General features: G+C 39.6%; 1 long non-coding RNA gene across 1 annotated transcript; it reads left to right on the top strand.

Moving 5' to 3' along the window:
• Positions 1-13247: 13247 nt before the first annotated feature.
• LOC134646343 (uncharacterized) lies at positions 13248-15354 on the top strand. Its single transcript, XR_010096662.2, has 6 exons — positions 13248-13327; positions 14015-14126; positions 14438-14526; positions 14640-14791; positions 14909-14941; positions 15246-15354. It is a non-coding gene; the product is annotated as an uncharacterized LOC134646343 (long non-coding RNA).
• Positions 15355-15701: the final 347 nt, after the last annotated feature.

Here is a 15701-nt window from a genome sequence, read left to right as displayed (position 1 = left end):
ATACTTTTACAAATAGGATGCAGGTTTATAACCAAACTAGCATATTACCAGTGGCTCCAGGACTCCTACTCTTAACTGTCAAAACATTATATTGTAGCTGCCAGTTGAAAGGGAACTATGATCTTTGCATAATCTCACACATTCAAAAAGAAACTTGAGTTTAAAAAAAGCATTAATCAAAAGAAATTTTAGAATCTACGGTATGAGCTACAAATTAATTAAAAAACACTAAGGAATGAAGGCATTCATGCTTTTCTGTGGTAACACATTTCAAGACCAGAATGTTAAAAAACACAACTTCTGCAATTTGTGTGAAACTAAGCAGTCTACATACTGAGGAGTCTGACACACAGATTGACACTGTTGAATTTAAAATGTCTTTTGTAAAGAAGGCACAGGCTTTAATAAAGCTGTGTCATTCTGGGGGGTTTGCATGTTTACCCAGTATCTACCTGGAAGTCCTCTGTGTGCTGGTCCCAGTATCGTCAGGTCAAGTTCTTCAGAAACTCAAAATTCTCGTAGGTGAGATGGAATATAAATGGATTATTAGAAAGCCTCAGCAATCAAAGACTTCTGCTTTTACCTTTCATAAATCTCAATGATGTGATTTAAAAGCCTAATTTCCCTCCAATTGGGGGAACAGCAAATAACTGGTTATTTCTTATTTTCTCTTGCACAATTTTATGTCATCTTGTCAGGTGCCACCCGCTGCAGATATGCATATGATGTCCTCTTCACCCCCAGAGATAACTGCCCCATTTTGAAACCTACAAAGTCAACATTAGGAGTTTGGAGTGGTGGCAGAGGGGCATTTATCCTTTTCACTTTTTTTCTATTTGCTGATTTGTTTTGGTTTCATTCACACATGAGTTTTACTCACTGGTTAAGTTTCTGTACTGAAAACTATTTGGTTAGGTTTAAAAACAATGTGCTAGGAAACATTCATAATATTAACTCTGCACATTATAAAAGACTGACTTAGGGGTGACAGAGCATTCTCATCTATGATGTAACCATCAAAAATACAGCTTTTGTACAAATGAGCCACTGCGACAAAACAGCATGAATTTAACCATTTATACAGCAAAGTTACACACTTGTAAAAGCAGCTGTGCTCTTTTATTGAGCTCTCAAAGGATACTGACAACAACACCAATATCACTGGAAAAACGAGCCTCTTTTAGTAAGCAAATAGCATCTGATAGGACAAAAGTATTGAGATTTGATCTCAGGTGGTAAACTGCATGAAGGAAGCTCAAAACTATGTCTTTACTACCCAAAACTTGTATGACTTTATATTAACCTCCAAGGTGAGGAATGCTTTGGGCTTAGGCAGGATTCACCTCCCAGATGAATGTGCAAGGTCTGCCTCAACCAGCCGTGCACCATGCACCTTCGAGATCTCTGGGCTCGAAATCAATCCCACTTTAAATAGTGAGAGCAGCAGCTTGTATGTAGATTGTCTTTGTTGCGATTCATGGACTGCTTAAATTCCAGCACAGCCCCCTTTAACGCAACAATCTGACAACAATACAAAACACCAGTGCCAACATCCCAGCAACCCGTTTCTCAGTGTCACGCTCTGTTTAAACTTGATTTGCAGCAACATCTTCCCCTCAACTTGATGTGAGTAATCCATGTTTGTTGTCATCAGAGGACTCTGACCTTGCAGATGTTGACTCTCATCCTCAAATAGAGGAATAGTTTGGGTTTGGTGCTGAAACCCAACTAAATAGCAGTGAAAATCAACCAGAACCAGAGCGAGGGGGAAAACACAAAGCTCTCAAAAGAGATACATGTTGATAGTTTGTGATGTATACCTCCCCTGCTACATCTCCTCCCTCCTTATGCTTACTTTATTACTCTTTCAAAGAACTGCATTGTTTTTTCCAATATTGTCAAAGCCTGAACATCACAACACCACTGTGAAATGACAGCAGTAGATGAGAACTGAATGACTGTAATGTCTGTCTGTCAACAGAACTACATCACCTGCAAAGAAGAGAGGAAAATCTGTTTGCCTGGCCAAACTGGACCGGAACAACAAGCAGGCCTATGATGCTCTATACCCCAAATGAAGGATCCAGAAAAACTCCATTCTTGCTGAAGCACCTGCACTCGCTCCTGGCCCCACAGCAACTCCAGTATGTTGATACGTCTGTTTGTGCTCAGCTTCTTAAAGGAGTCCACACATTACTTCTCTGGCTCCCCTTTTGCAGCTCACATTTGATGCTGCAATCCAGGGTTATTTCTCCCTAACTATAATCTATAGTCAAACTTTAATGCAACAAATGCACTCACTAAGGACCTGTGGTTGCTCCTCTCTGCTGGCTCTTCTCCATAGTGAAGCGTCAGCTAGTAGAACAAACTTTCCAGTATTAGAACCCACTCTGGCAGCATTAATGATGTCTCAGTTCCTTTAAATAATACTTTCTACAACAATGGATGTGCATTCCATACAACTGAAATATTTGATGGCAGAGTGGAAAATCCACTGACTTCCCCAATAAGGTCTGAAACTTACACTGTCTCAAGATGAAAACATGGTCTCCTTTGATGTCATCTCACTTTCTTGTACTGTACACCTACAACCAAGGCAATGGAGACTTGCAGAAAATTACTACAGCAAGGCAGCTCCTTACAAGAGAACCAACTTCACCCCTCATCAGATTTGTACGACCAAATACCATTCCATTAATGCGATAGCACCTAGCCTCTGGTTCTGGTACATAGCTAACACCTGGGTCAATCAAAACCCAAGAAGTAGAAGCCGTCATTGAACATATCAACCAAGTGGATAAAAAAATGAAGTTCACCAGGCAGGACACCAAGACAATAGGTCAGCATTCCTGGGCTGCATTGTGTGCTTTGATGAAAACCTCAGCACTGAAGTTTACGAGAAACCCACAAACAGAGACTAGTACTTATTCTTACCACCCTACTCTTATACAACACCAAGCAGAAAAACGTTCCCTCTGAGGAAGAAGAGAAAGAAAAAGGAGCACACACATAAAGAAATCTCTTAAAACATTTTGTTATCTCAGTTGTCCCTTCATCAAATCACTGAAGAACTACAGGAAAGAATATTGGACCCCAACCAATGACAGACAAAATAACTGTTGTCACTTATGTTGCAGGTTTGTCAGAGAAAATCAAGCAAGACATTCCCAGTGCACTTCAGACCCAGCAACACCCTTTGACAAAATCTAGTTCATCACAGGGGCAAAACTCCCAAACACAATCCTAACAACACAGTGAATGCTGTGCAGTGAGATATTTCTACATGGGAGAAACAAAACAGCAACTCCAGAAACTCATGGCATGAGATGTGATGGCTAACCCAAGTGGGTCGCAGATTGGATTCGCATTGTAAGCCCATGGTCACTTGGAACCCCCATAGCCCAAATAAAACCCATGTGGGGCCCACATACACGTGTTTGCTGGGTGAAAACCTACACATTGTATTTATTTCCTTAATTAACTTTTCGTAGCAGGTACAGAACATTCGTCTGGCACTAATAACCATTATTTGCATCATGTTCTCAGTAGGACATAAAGTCAGCTTTATACTCATAACAAACACGTCAAAGTTAAACATGTGTGAAACAGAAATACGTTTGAATGCTTTCAATGCCGTGGCTTTCTTTTGTTTGTATTTTTATACAGCATGCCAGTGGGGTTACAGTGAGACTGAAAAGGCTGTAACCTTGGGGAGCCAGAAGTGGCAATGACAAAAGCTCAAAGAAAAACAAAAAAGAATGGCTCCAGTAAAAGAGTGACTGAGGCAGCTCGGGGAACTGGGAGATTTAGAAGCTCTTTGATCACTCATAAAGGTGTAGCTATCTAAGTAACTCAGCAAGACAGCTTTTAAAAAATCTGTGACTTTGACAGACATTTCAAATGATGTGAACAAAGGCTGTATCTATTTCCATACCGCAAAATAACTCCCTGAATTACACGGTAAACACACCAGACAATAATCCGCACATTGCTTTGGGAGTTCCTTTACACTTGTTCAAAGCTGTTATTATTATTTTTGACCAGCGAGGCTGGCTGCCACTTTCTAAAGTTTCGGCTGCATAATTTTAAATGCATTAAAGGAGAGTTGTGTCAATCAGGAAAAATGTGAAAGTCATTAATATTCAGTCTTAATAAAAAAAGTAAAATATACTTGTTATACTAAACTTTGGTCCAGAGTGGACCCAGGGACAGATCATATAATAATAATGGATTGCATTTATATAGCGCTTTTCTAGACCCTCAAAGCGCTTTACAATTCCACTATTCATTCACACACTGGTGGAGGCAAGCTACAGTTGTAGCCACAGGTGCCCTGGGGCAGACTGACAGAAGCAAGGCTGCCATTTCACGCCATCCGGCCATCACCAGTAGGCGGTAGGTGAAGGGTCTTGCCCGACAACGACCGAGACTGTCCGAGCCGGGGCTCGAACCAGCAACCTTCCGATTACAAGACAAACTGCCAACTCTTGAGCCATGATCTGCATGAATCCTACTTGACTCCTCTTTTTTATACTGTGAGGCCACAAATTTAGGCTTTTTTGTAGCTGAAATCTGATTTGTAAAATATTGTAAATAACGTACTACACACTCAAGATTACTTTTTTTTGTTCACAAGAAAATCCATCATTATACATTAAAGATGGAAACTGCAGTTCATGTTCTGTGGGCATGACATGTTAGAAATAGGAGAGTGATTAGTACACATCCAGTGGGTGGTTGAAGCAGTAGGTAGTTAGTAGTAGGACTGACATTTCAGAGGCAGGAATGGGAAGTTTTGGGAGTGTAAAAGTCTCGGCCAGTCGTCTCACCTCTGTATTTTGTCCTTGTACTTGTCGTAAAGTCTTCGTTTCTGTTGCGTGATTCCCAGTTTGACTTTGTCCTGTTGTATTTTGTTGGTCCTCTGTTTCTTGTGCCTCGTCTTACTTCCTTAAGACAAGGAAGTAAGAATCTAAATCTTAAATCTGTTGTTACAAACCTGGGTTTTAAGATGGACAGTGATTTTAAATTAGACAGTCAAATTAGGGCTACTGTCAAGTCCAGTTTTTATCATTTAAGGCGCTTGGCAAAGATAAGACCTATTTTATCCAGGCCGCATCTTGAAACGGTAATCCATGCTTTTATTTCATGTCGTCTAGATTACTGTAATGCACTGTATTGTGGAGTTAGTCAGCATCTTCTCTCTCGTCTGCAGCTGGTCCAGAATTCTGCTGCACGACTTTTAACCAGAACTCGTAAAAGAGAGCACATAACTCCCATCCTGGCTTCACTCCATTGGCTGCCTGTATATCTTAGAGTTCATTTTAAAATTCTCATGTTTGTGTTTAAATGTTTAAACCGTCTTGCCCCAACTTACCTCTCTGAGCTTCTGCATCCTTACTCACCCCCCAGGTCTCTGAGGTCAGCTGACAAGCTGCTCCTGGAGGTACCCAGGTCCAAGAGGAAGCTCAGAGGGGACAGGGCCTTCTCTATTGCTGCTCCTAATCTGTGGAACAATCTTTCCCAGCACATTAGAGAGGCCCCTTCACTGTCCACTTTTAAAACACGTCTTAAACCCCATTTTTACTCCTTGGCATATGACACAGTCTGACCCTGATTTTATTGATTTTATTGTTTTGATCTAATGTGCTGATTTTATTGTTTTAAATGTAATTCTCATCATCATTTTTTATACTATTTTATTATTGTTTTTGCTATTTGTGCTAATTTTATTATTTTAATGTCATTTTAATAATCATTTTTATATATATAATTTATTTATTTTATATTAATATTTTTCTTATTTTTTTAACATGTTCAATGTATCATTTTGGCATGTCAAGTGTACAGCACTTTGTGTTCAGCTGGGGGCTGATCTGAAAGTGCTATATAAATAAATTGCTTGCTTGCTTGCTTGTTTCCTTTGTTAATGTCTTGATAAGTTTCAGCTTTGCCCTGTTAACCTGGTGTTTCTGGTCTCTCTGATTAGCTCCTGTGTCTATTAAAAGTCTCAGTTTGCATCGGTTCTTTGTTGAGTCATGCTGTGTTCCTGTTGTCCTCCCTACTGTGGCTGATTACTGTCTAGTTTATTTTCTGTTTAAAGAGTTGATCTCTGAAGTCTGGATTTGCTAATCTGCAACCTGCAAATCATAAAGACAGCAGACAACACCTTTGCAGGTGTTTCTAACACTGATAATCTTTAAACTGTTTTCAATAGTCTATATGAAGTGTTCAAAGCCAGCATTACAAATAAGAATTTACTAGAACTGTTATATAATGTGGAAACAATCTGGATTAACAAGGCTAGAAAGAAAAATGACAAAACCGCATTGAATGTATTGCACTCTTTGCCCCAGGCATAACATGTATGTTATGCTACTCATGATTAGAGGAAAAGATAAGGCAAGGCCTTCAGTCATCCCCATTCTTTAAAAAAATAAAGTCACAATAGAGCCTTTTCTCAAAAGACAAACATGAACTGTAAATAAGGAAATAAAGATAACAGCATGCATTGGTAGCTACTGACCCATCATTCACACAGCTGTGATAGTCAAAAGATTCTGGACTTTTTTAATGAATCTGCTTTGCAAACACATCAATTTGATATTCAAAATGAAATAACTTAATAAGACTAACAGAGAATGTGTATTATGAAATGACCACCCATTAAACCTCGAGGATATTATTATTATTATTATTATTATTATTATTATTATTATTATTATTATTATTAATAGCTAGAAAAACTTCTTTGACAAATCAGTCTCCACCACGCTGAGTAAAGTAAGAAAATGTACTGAACAAGAATGGCTTTAACGAGTCTCCACATGTCCTGGCACTATATGGGCTGAAGCTGGAAACATGTTGAAACTGATGGCCTTATAAAATAATTGTAAATGTAAGTTTATAAAATATAGCACAACAGCACATCTGGATAATTTGAACAGATGTCTGGTGCATGAGAAGAAAAATGACCCGGAAACATTTTCAGTTCAATTCTTCCTGCCCTCTGTCTCCTTCAGTCTCTCTCATTATGTATTTTATACGTGAACTATGATTTGTTTTATTTAATTCCTATTTTATTTTGAAGGTCGGGTTCCTCAGCTGTCTTGTGTTGTTACTTCCTACATTTGTTTATTGTCCCTCATTACTGAAGGTCTGCCCCACTCTCTTTGGTTCCACCTATCCCCAGTTTATTTTTTGTGTATTTAAAGTCCTGTTTGTTGTTCTTCTTCTTGTCAGTCAGTCTGTGTGTCACCATGTGGTCTCTGTAGTTGTCATTAGTGTTTTCTTCTGCTTTGCTTCTACTGTTTTATTTCTAGGTAAGTATTAGCTTTCATTAAAACTGAGATCTGTATTTAGATCCTCAATATGATCAAATATCAAATGACAGTGGAAAAGACAATTACAGCATGTTTTTGTTCTCAAACTGTCATTTTGGTGTTTTGTCTATGCCTCTAGCATCTCAGCGATTTGCATACGGTGGCCTTGATACAACAGTCGTGGCAATATGAGACACCAAGAGCACAAAGGCTGTGTCAGAAGGAATAGCTGTGGCATAAACTAGGATGTGGGCTGTGTAGGAGGGTTTCTGTTGTTGTTTTTTGGTGTTTGGTTAGTTTTAGGCACCAAAGCTTCTTCCCTCAGTTTTAGAAAAGGTCATACTTCACTCTCTCTGTGTGTGTGTGTGTGTGTGTGTGTGTGTGTGTGTGTGTGTGTGTGTGTGTGTGTGTGTGTGTGTGTGTGTGTGTGTGTGTCCTTGAAATGTTTGCACAAAATGGCTCTATGTGATGCCCTAGGAACTGCATCAGCACTGTTGTCTGGCCATTTGGCTGCAGCAGACACAGATTTTGAACACACGACTGATGTGAACTTGTTTATCATTTCTAGTGGCATTTCCATCCAGTAAATCCAAATCATACAGTGACTTCTTTTTTGTCTTTGTCATTTGGTGTTACTATGTGCTTTTCTCTTGATTTGTATAGATTTCTCCTGTTTGTAATTTATTCCTGCTGTCTTAATATTTTTATTTTATTCCTGCACAGTTGGTGAGGAGCACCCACAATTTTATTATACAAAACTATAAAGTGGTATTCTGTTGTATTCTAATTTTATTTTATTAAGAACAAATTGTTCCAATGTTTTAATTTTTCTGAGAATTCAGCTGAAACCAGTGAGAGATAAGCTAGTAAGCTGTTGATCAGATGAGTAAATGGTGAATGAACGCCCCCTTTCACAGTATTTTTCCCACCATTCTCTGGTTTCCCTGGGGGCATCAGTTAATTCCTTTTTGTGAAAGCTGGTGTGGGTACAAGGTGCTTTTAGTTCTGCAGTTTGATGCAACGGGCTATGACATCAGTGAGGCAGGTCTGTCACACTCTACTTTATTTCCACCTTGTGAAGAAGAATTGTATTTGATCCCAAACTTCAGTCTTTTCCTAGCCAAGAAGTTTTTAGTGCCTAGACCTACAGTGGTTAAATAATAGACCTGTTTTGGCATTAAGGCACAAATACCAAAGGGCAAATGGGGAGATGGAGATGGACAACATCCAACAAAACAATAAATAATGCTGTGGCATGAACTTTAACATTATTTAGTAATTCACTTTTTAAAGTTTAGTTAAAAGTTTACGGTTTACGCTACGGTTTGGAATACACAATCCACCTTGGTTTTCCGATCACAAGGAGGCCATCTGTGGACCTAAGATCCCGGCTTGGAGAGTAGGGGTGGTGTACTTCAACAATATAGTTGGGATCGATGCCTCATGAAGCCAGATTGATGGGAGTGAAGTTTGGACGGATTTTCAGGCAACTAACAGACACTATACACAGACATGAAAACATTCTGCCAACACAAAATAAGCAACACTAAACATCCACTAGAGCTTCAGCTACACTGGAAACTTTGCATTGATTTTGCAACGATAGAAAGATCATAGAAAGTGGAGCAAATTCACCAACTTCAAGGGACTACAGGTGAGATAATCACTATCGATGTGAAGTGGGTAGGACCCGAAATAAACTTTTCTCCATTTCTTCTCCACCGGCAAGCAATTGAAGCAACTACCACGAAGATACTACTGACTGACATATGACTTTTTAGTAAATACATAACAGTGTTACCCAGGAAACCAGGGCCTGGAATGTCTGCAAGAAACCAGCCGCCAGTTTCAAAGCAATGCATGATGGGTAAATTGCTTCCAATGTGGAGACAGCTTTATCCACTCTTATGCTCTTCGCTCAGTGAGTATGACTGATCAGCTGAGCGGTGATGCCATGACCATGTGATGCTTTGGCTTGTAAGGGTAATAAAAATCCAAAATGACTTGGACTGAGCCATAAACTTCAGATGACCATCTTCGTGTAGGTAGAGTCTTCACAGCCTTCCTGTTAATCATCCTCTGAAACTGCAAATGGGAACCTCGTCAGACATGGAGGCACATCAACTGGCCTTTTTTGTTCTCTCTCAGCTAACCAAGGAGACCTGGGCATCAAAGTTGGTCTCTCTGCAAAGTTCACATTTGCATTTTGCATGGCAGGGGCCACTTTCCTTTCCCAATTCCCACTGCTCTTCTGAGAGTCGGAGGGGAAAAAGTGTGCACCAAATAAATGAGCTGTTTGGTAAGAACATTAAATTAAAACACATTATGTTTCACTTACATATGCTTCTCTGCAACAACAAAATGTGACTGAGCTCATTGTTAGCATGATGAAGAATGTTGGAAACGAAATAGATCTTCCCTGAAAACCCTGATCACCTTTTAAATTTCAGAGCAAGGACAGAGTCATCAAGAATGGAAATTCATTCATCCTTGTATTTTTCCACCGTTAGGGATACAATTCTAGCACACGGCTGAATATAATAATGACATATTATTGAAAAACATAGCAGGCTTCGGCTTCACTGCTCCCAGAGAGTGTCTGGAGATTAGAAAAATGGGGCACAGACAATTTGCTAAAAAACAAAAAGAGATAAAACTGTGCAGTGTGCAGGTTAAGCAAGTGAGCCAAGAATCTGCCACTCCTTTTTGTTCTCTCATACCACACTGAGGATTTTATTCCCATCGCTCCAGCAGATGAAATACTGGGTGAGATATTGCAGGACTCCAGTAAGACAGGTGGCTCATTATCCACATCATCAACAAAGAGGGAGAGAGGAAAAACGACCACCAAGGTTTTTGATATGATGCAACACCTCTTCCTCCTCAGAGGTTTCTTAATGTATGTAATTAGAAGCAAGGACAGAATAAGGAAATGCTAATGAGGCATCTCTTTAATTTTTTTGATGTCTTTATGCTTATAGCAGAATCGTGCTTTTTGCATTGTACAGTTAAAGGTTTGAAAGGTAAGGAAAAAGTCATCCTCGAAGATTTCTGGATACTATAAGCTAAGTTTTTCAAAATGTCAACATGCTGAACACTCCCTGCTGGTGGACGCCTAGTTTCTTTATTAAGTGGGAGAAAAACAAGTGAGGATGAATTGCTTTGGAGAGATATGAAACTGTTGGGAATATTTGTGTTTCAATGTGATGAATGAGCAATGATCCCTATGTAAATGGCAAGGACATTAATAAGGCGAGTGGGGTTTGGTAAAGGAAATGTGGGTTTTCATCTTGGTGATTTGAGTTAACCCAGTTACAGCCTGGTGCTTGAGGAATGATGTAGTTAGCGTTGCCACCGGAAAGTGTTTGATAATGAGGAAACTGCAGAACAGAGACTCATGTAAAAGAAAGGAAAGTAAGGCTCCTCTGACGTGAGGTTAATCAACTACAACTGCCCTCACATTATGAACTCTAAATCACACCCAGCTGTTAAACAGTGTTTAGCAATATACATAAAGTTGTACATTTTGCTGCATAATAGAAATAACCAAACATGTCTCAGACTGTTTTTAAATAACCGAGCCTGTATGTGAGCACTTATGGACACCCCGGTGCTATTATACTGTAGATGACTATAATCCTCCCAGACGTTTCTGGCTGAATTAAAATACTTATGCATGCAGAATCAGCTCTGTCTTAGAATGCTTTGGCTTTTTTCAAAATAGGCTTATTCACTTTCTTGAACAGAGTTAGCTTATCGGCTCAGCCTTTTAAATATGAAGCTACAGCCAGCAGATGATTAATTTGTTTTAACTTCAAGACTTCAAACAGAGGAAACAGCTAGTATAGCTCTCTAAAGTTGAAATGTTGGAATGTCATATTTTTCTGATCCTGATGACTTTCCTAAATATTAAAATTTCCTTATATGGTATGTCCTTTGGATTAAAGAGCATATTTTGTTAGACTTGGCATAATTCATCAAATACATTACATCCAACTGGATCCACAATCCTCCTTCTCTTTGTCCGGCTGCTCCTTTAGGAGTCGCCACAACGGATCATCTACCTCAGCGGTCCCCAACCCCATGGCCACGGACCGGTACTGGTCCATGGGTCGTTTGGTGTGAAAGTTGAGACTCGGGTGTGAAATTTATGGTTTTCAGGGTTTTTTATTGTTAACTCGGTTTCCCTGGGTCTTTTCCTGTGCTGCAGTTGTGTGTCTTATTTTGAAAGAAATATTTACACGTTACCATAGCAACCAGAGAGCATTAAGGGGCAGAGAGGAGGATGTTACTCTCAATGTTGTTGCCGCATTTCAGGAGGACGCTGCTAATAAGGTCACACAATTACACAGTGTTTTGGCGTTTAGTATTATATTTACAAAATACCACAGTTTTTGTCTTGGTCGTATCATTTTATTTTGTTGTATTTATCTGTGACACCTTAAAGGCCGGTCCATGAAAATATTGTCTGGCATTAAACCAGTCCGTGGTGCAAAAAAGGTTGGGGGCCGCTGATCTACCTCCATCTCAGTTTATCGCTGGTATCTTCTTCTTCTCCCATCACACCAACACTCTGCATCTCTTAGTCAACTTCATCCGTGAACCTTCTTTCCGATCATCCTCTTTATCTTCTGCCTAGCAGCTAAATCTTCAACATCTCCAAACGAACTCAGCTTTGCCTTTTCTGACTTTGTGCCCAAACCAGTCAACCCGAGCCTTCCTTCCAATATACTCATTCCTGATCCAGTCTGTTCTGGTCGTCAGGTATTCTTCCCAGGTATTTAAAGTTATCCACCCTCACTACCTCTGCTCTTTGCATCTTTACTGTTACACAGGTCTCTCTCTCACCCACATGCGTGTTCTGCTTCTACTGACTTTCATTCCTTTTCTCTCCAGAGCATACCTCCACGTCTCCAGGCTCTCTTCCACTCGCTCCGTGCTCTCACTACAGGTCACAATGCAAACATCATAGTCCACGGAGACTCCTGCCTGACCTCATTGGTCCACCTGTCCATCAACTCTTCAAGCAAGAAGTAGCTCACAGCCCCAATGTAATCTCAACCTCACCTTAAACCCATCTGTAACTTCTACCACAAACCTAACTATTGCCTCACTGTTTTCATGCAGGTCCTTCACCACCCCTACATACTTCTCTGCCACTCCAGACTTCCTCTCTTGGCAGCCAAATCACCTGCTTTATATATCCACAAAGAGAGTGCAGCTTCTTCTGACTTTTTCTATACTTCTCCATCAAAACTCTCAAAGCAAACATCACATTTGTAGAGCTCTTTCTCAGCATGAAGCCATACTGCTGCTCACTGATAATAATCTCCCTTTTCTTGCTTGATTCAGCAACTCTCTCCTTTATCCTCATGGTCAGGCTCATCAGCTTTATCTCTCTCTACCCAGATAGCAAGACGACATTGAATCTATGTTGATTTTTCATCCGAACCGTCGTATATGGTCGGGGTTGAAATGCCAATGTTGTAACAACGTTGAAATACTGTGGTAAACCGACGGTCTTACTATAGAGACGTTGTAACAATGTTGATTCACCGTTGTTTTTTTGTCATTGATATTTGATCTATTTATAGTCGACCAGGTGACAACAACAACATCGAGAAAACGTCTATTTATAGTTGACGATCATTCGGCTCCGGTCACCATCAAAAACCATCGATTTGTAGTTGAGCATTAAATTGCATTGCAACTGATCGGGTATAAAGTACCAGAGAAAGTAGATTTATTGTTCATTTGTTATCAATGACTTGGTCTAGTTCACCAGCTTTAAAAAATCGTGTCTACGTGCAATTTATGTATAGTTGACCGGGAAATTAAAGCAGAGATCACTTGGACTATTCCGCAGCACCCCTCTCACATTGGTACATCCCCCCAGGTATTCATTGTCTTGTACAGTAGAGCGGGACATTTAATTTACTCTCAGCGGAATTGACCGGAGAAGGCATCAGTTCATGCACTGCACTGGCCTGCACCACGATTAGTATAAGGTAAGAATGAATGATTTTTTTTCCCTACTCATTATTTCCATGTTTGCATTTGAATAACAGTAAAAAACTCGTTAATGTTGTACATTAACGAGTTTTTTACTGTTATTTACGTTGCTCCCACAAAATGTGGGAGCCCGAAATTGTGTCTACTTCTTACAATCCGGCAACAAATAAATTGCACTGCGAACAAAGTATATCAACAAAGAAAACATTTTCGTTTCATAATTTCTTTGTTATATTCCCTTACAAAGCTAGCTTTAACGCTTCGAGGTTTCCTTTGTTCTTGCCGTCGCTTCGGCGCTTGACCCAGACTTTCGCTCTGTAGTTGCTTAGTACTACAAAAAATTCTAAATCTGTGATATATGATTGATAAACGTAAAGTTAACTGTATAAACGTGTTCAATGACTTTTTGTTACTTTTGGTGATTGGAGAGCACTCGCTTCAATTCGCACACGAAAACTTTAGACTCAGTTTGAATGCTCACGCAGCATGCGTGACTGTACGTTGTACGCGCACCTAACTTTACGTTGCACGCGTACATGACTTTCCGTTTGTGCCTTAAATAATGAATAAGGCTACGTCCACACGTACCAGCGTATTTTTGAAACCGCTGATTTTTCTATGCGTTTGCACCTTTTGTCCACACGTAATGTATGTCTGGCCGTACATTGTGTTTGTATTTCCAGGCGCATTTCACGAAGCAGAACGCAGTCTTCAGAGATATCCACGTGAACGCTGTGATACGTCTGACCTTCAGTCCGAAGCTGAAACTCAGACCAGTCTTAAAAGAAAGCACAAGTAAAACTTTTTTATTCACAAACATATCTTTGATTGTTAAGAATTTATGATCTTGTCTTTTATACATATCTGTGGTGCTTGCATACTGCAATATCACCACATAATATAGTCCAAAAAGTGGAAGTTTGTAAACTTTTTAAAAATGCAAAGCCGTGTACACTTGTGCACTTCAAAAATTCATTGTATACTGCACCTTCTTGCACATCTCTGTTTCCTGTGTGTGTTGTTAGAAATCAAACTAACTTTAGGAAACAATATGCCAAAAGCATATTTACAATTACTTAAGACCGTTTTTAATTTCTTTTCTTTAGACCAAATCCCCTGTACACATATACGGACTCAGAGGATGAGCAGCCTACAAAAAAACGGTTTCCCCGGGCCCCTCGAGTGAAAATACCAGGTAATAAAATACTGTCTAGTGTCTGTGTACATATCTGTGTCTGACACGAGGAAACTTTTTTGACAAGTTGTCTGTATTCTTAAATACTTAAAAAATTATCTTTTTCTAAACAGCCCTCACCACTCCGCAGTCTGCCCCCCAGCCCACTGATAGCAACCATCATAATGCCCCACCCAGCTTCCGGCACCTTTCGCCACTCCGGCACAAACCGACACAGCTTTGCGATCTCGCCAGCATGCAGAGTCTGATGTCTTCCCTATAGATGGTATGCTTTTTAAAAAGCTTTAAAGCTGCATCACAATGTCATTGTACTCTTATCTAAAAAAACAAAAACAATTTATACTCCTGAATGTCATCTTGTTGTGATTTTTTTTTTCTGTAGATTCCAGAGACTCTGTGAGGCCACTATTACAAGGCAAGTTTGAAAATCTTGGAATTTCACAGTTTACATGGTATAACAAATATATGTGACAGGCAAAAACTAGTAAACACTTTTAGCAGTTACAAGAACTAACAAATGAATATCCAACAAAAGGGAATAGAAATACATTGTACTGCCAATACTTTGGTTTATTCTTTGTATGACTTGAAAATCAGGCTTTAGTGAAAACTAAATGACATGTTTCTATCATCAATTACATGAAGTAAACACACAAGCACTTGCATACACATTTAAGACATGAGACACGCTAATTCCATCTCATAAAATGTGTCTATAGGTGAGACGCTTTGCGTTGATTGGTGCTGCTGAACCACACTGGAGGTGCGAGTCCGCCGTGTAATGGTTTATGCCATTACAAAGGAGCTGGCCTCTGTACTCAACTGGACAGGGGAAAAAAACAAAGGACCAGACAAAGCAAAAAAGGGCATTTAAAGAGACAGCGCTGTGTAGATGCATATTTGGTAAGTTTTAACATTTATTGTAGTTTTATGAGCCTAAAGTGAAAAATAAAGGGATCAATTGATGTGCTGGGTGCGTTTCACATTTCCTATGTCTGTTTTTTGATATATTACTTTGTCTTTCTTAATAACAAGACTTTCATGTCCGGTTAATCTGGAGATGGAGTCTTTGGTCTTCGGCTTGTTTTGTCCTCGGGTTGTACACTTTGTACAGCCTGAGGGCCCTATGTTTTCTTTTTCTTTTTCTTTTTTTTTTAAAGGATACACGGCACACC

This window comes from Pelmatolapia mariae, linkage group LG16_19 (genome assembly GCF_036321145.2).
Source record: "Pelmatolapia mariae isolate MD_Pm_ZW linkage group LG16_19, Pm_UMD_F_2, whole genome shotgun sequence".
Lineage (NCBI taxonomy): Eukaryota > Metazoa > Chordata > Actinopteri > Cichliformes > Cichlidae > Pelmatolapia > Pelmatolapia mariae.
The sequence above is the reverse complement of the archived record's forward strand: the minus strand, read 5'-3'. Positions and strand labels throughout refer to the sequence as shown.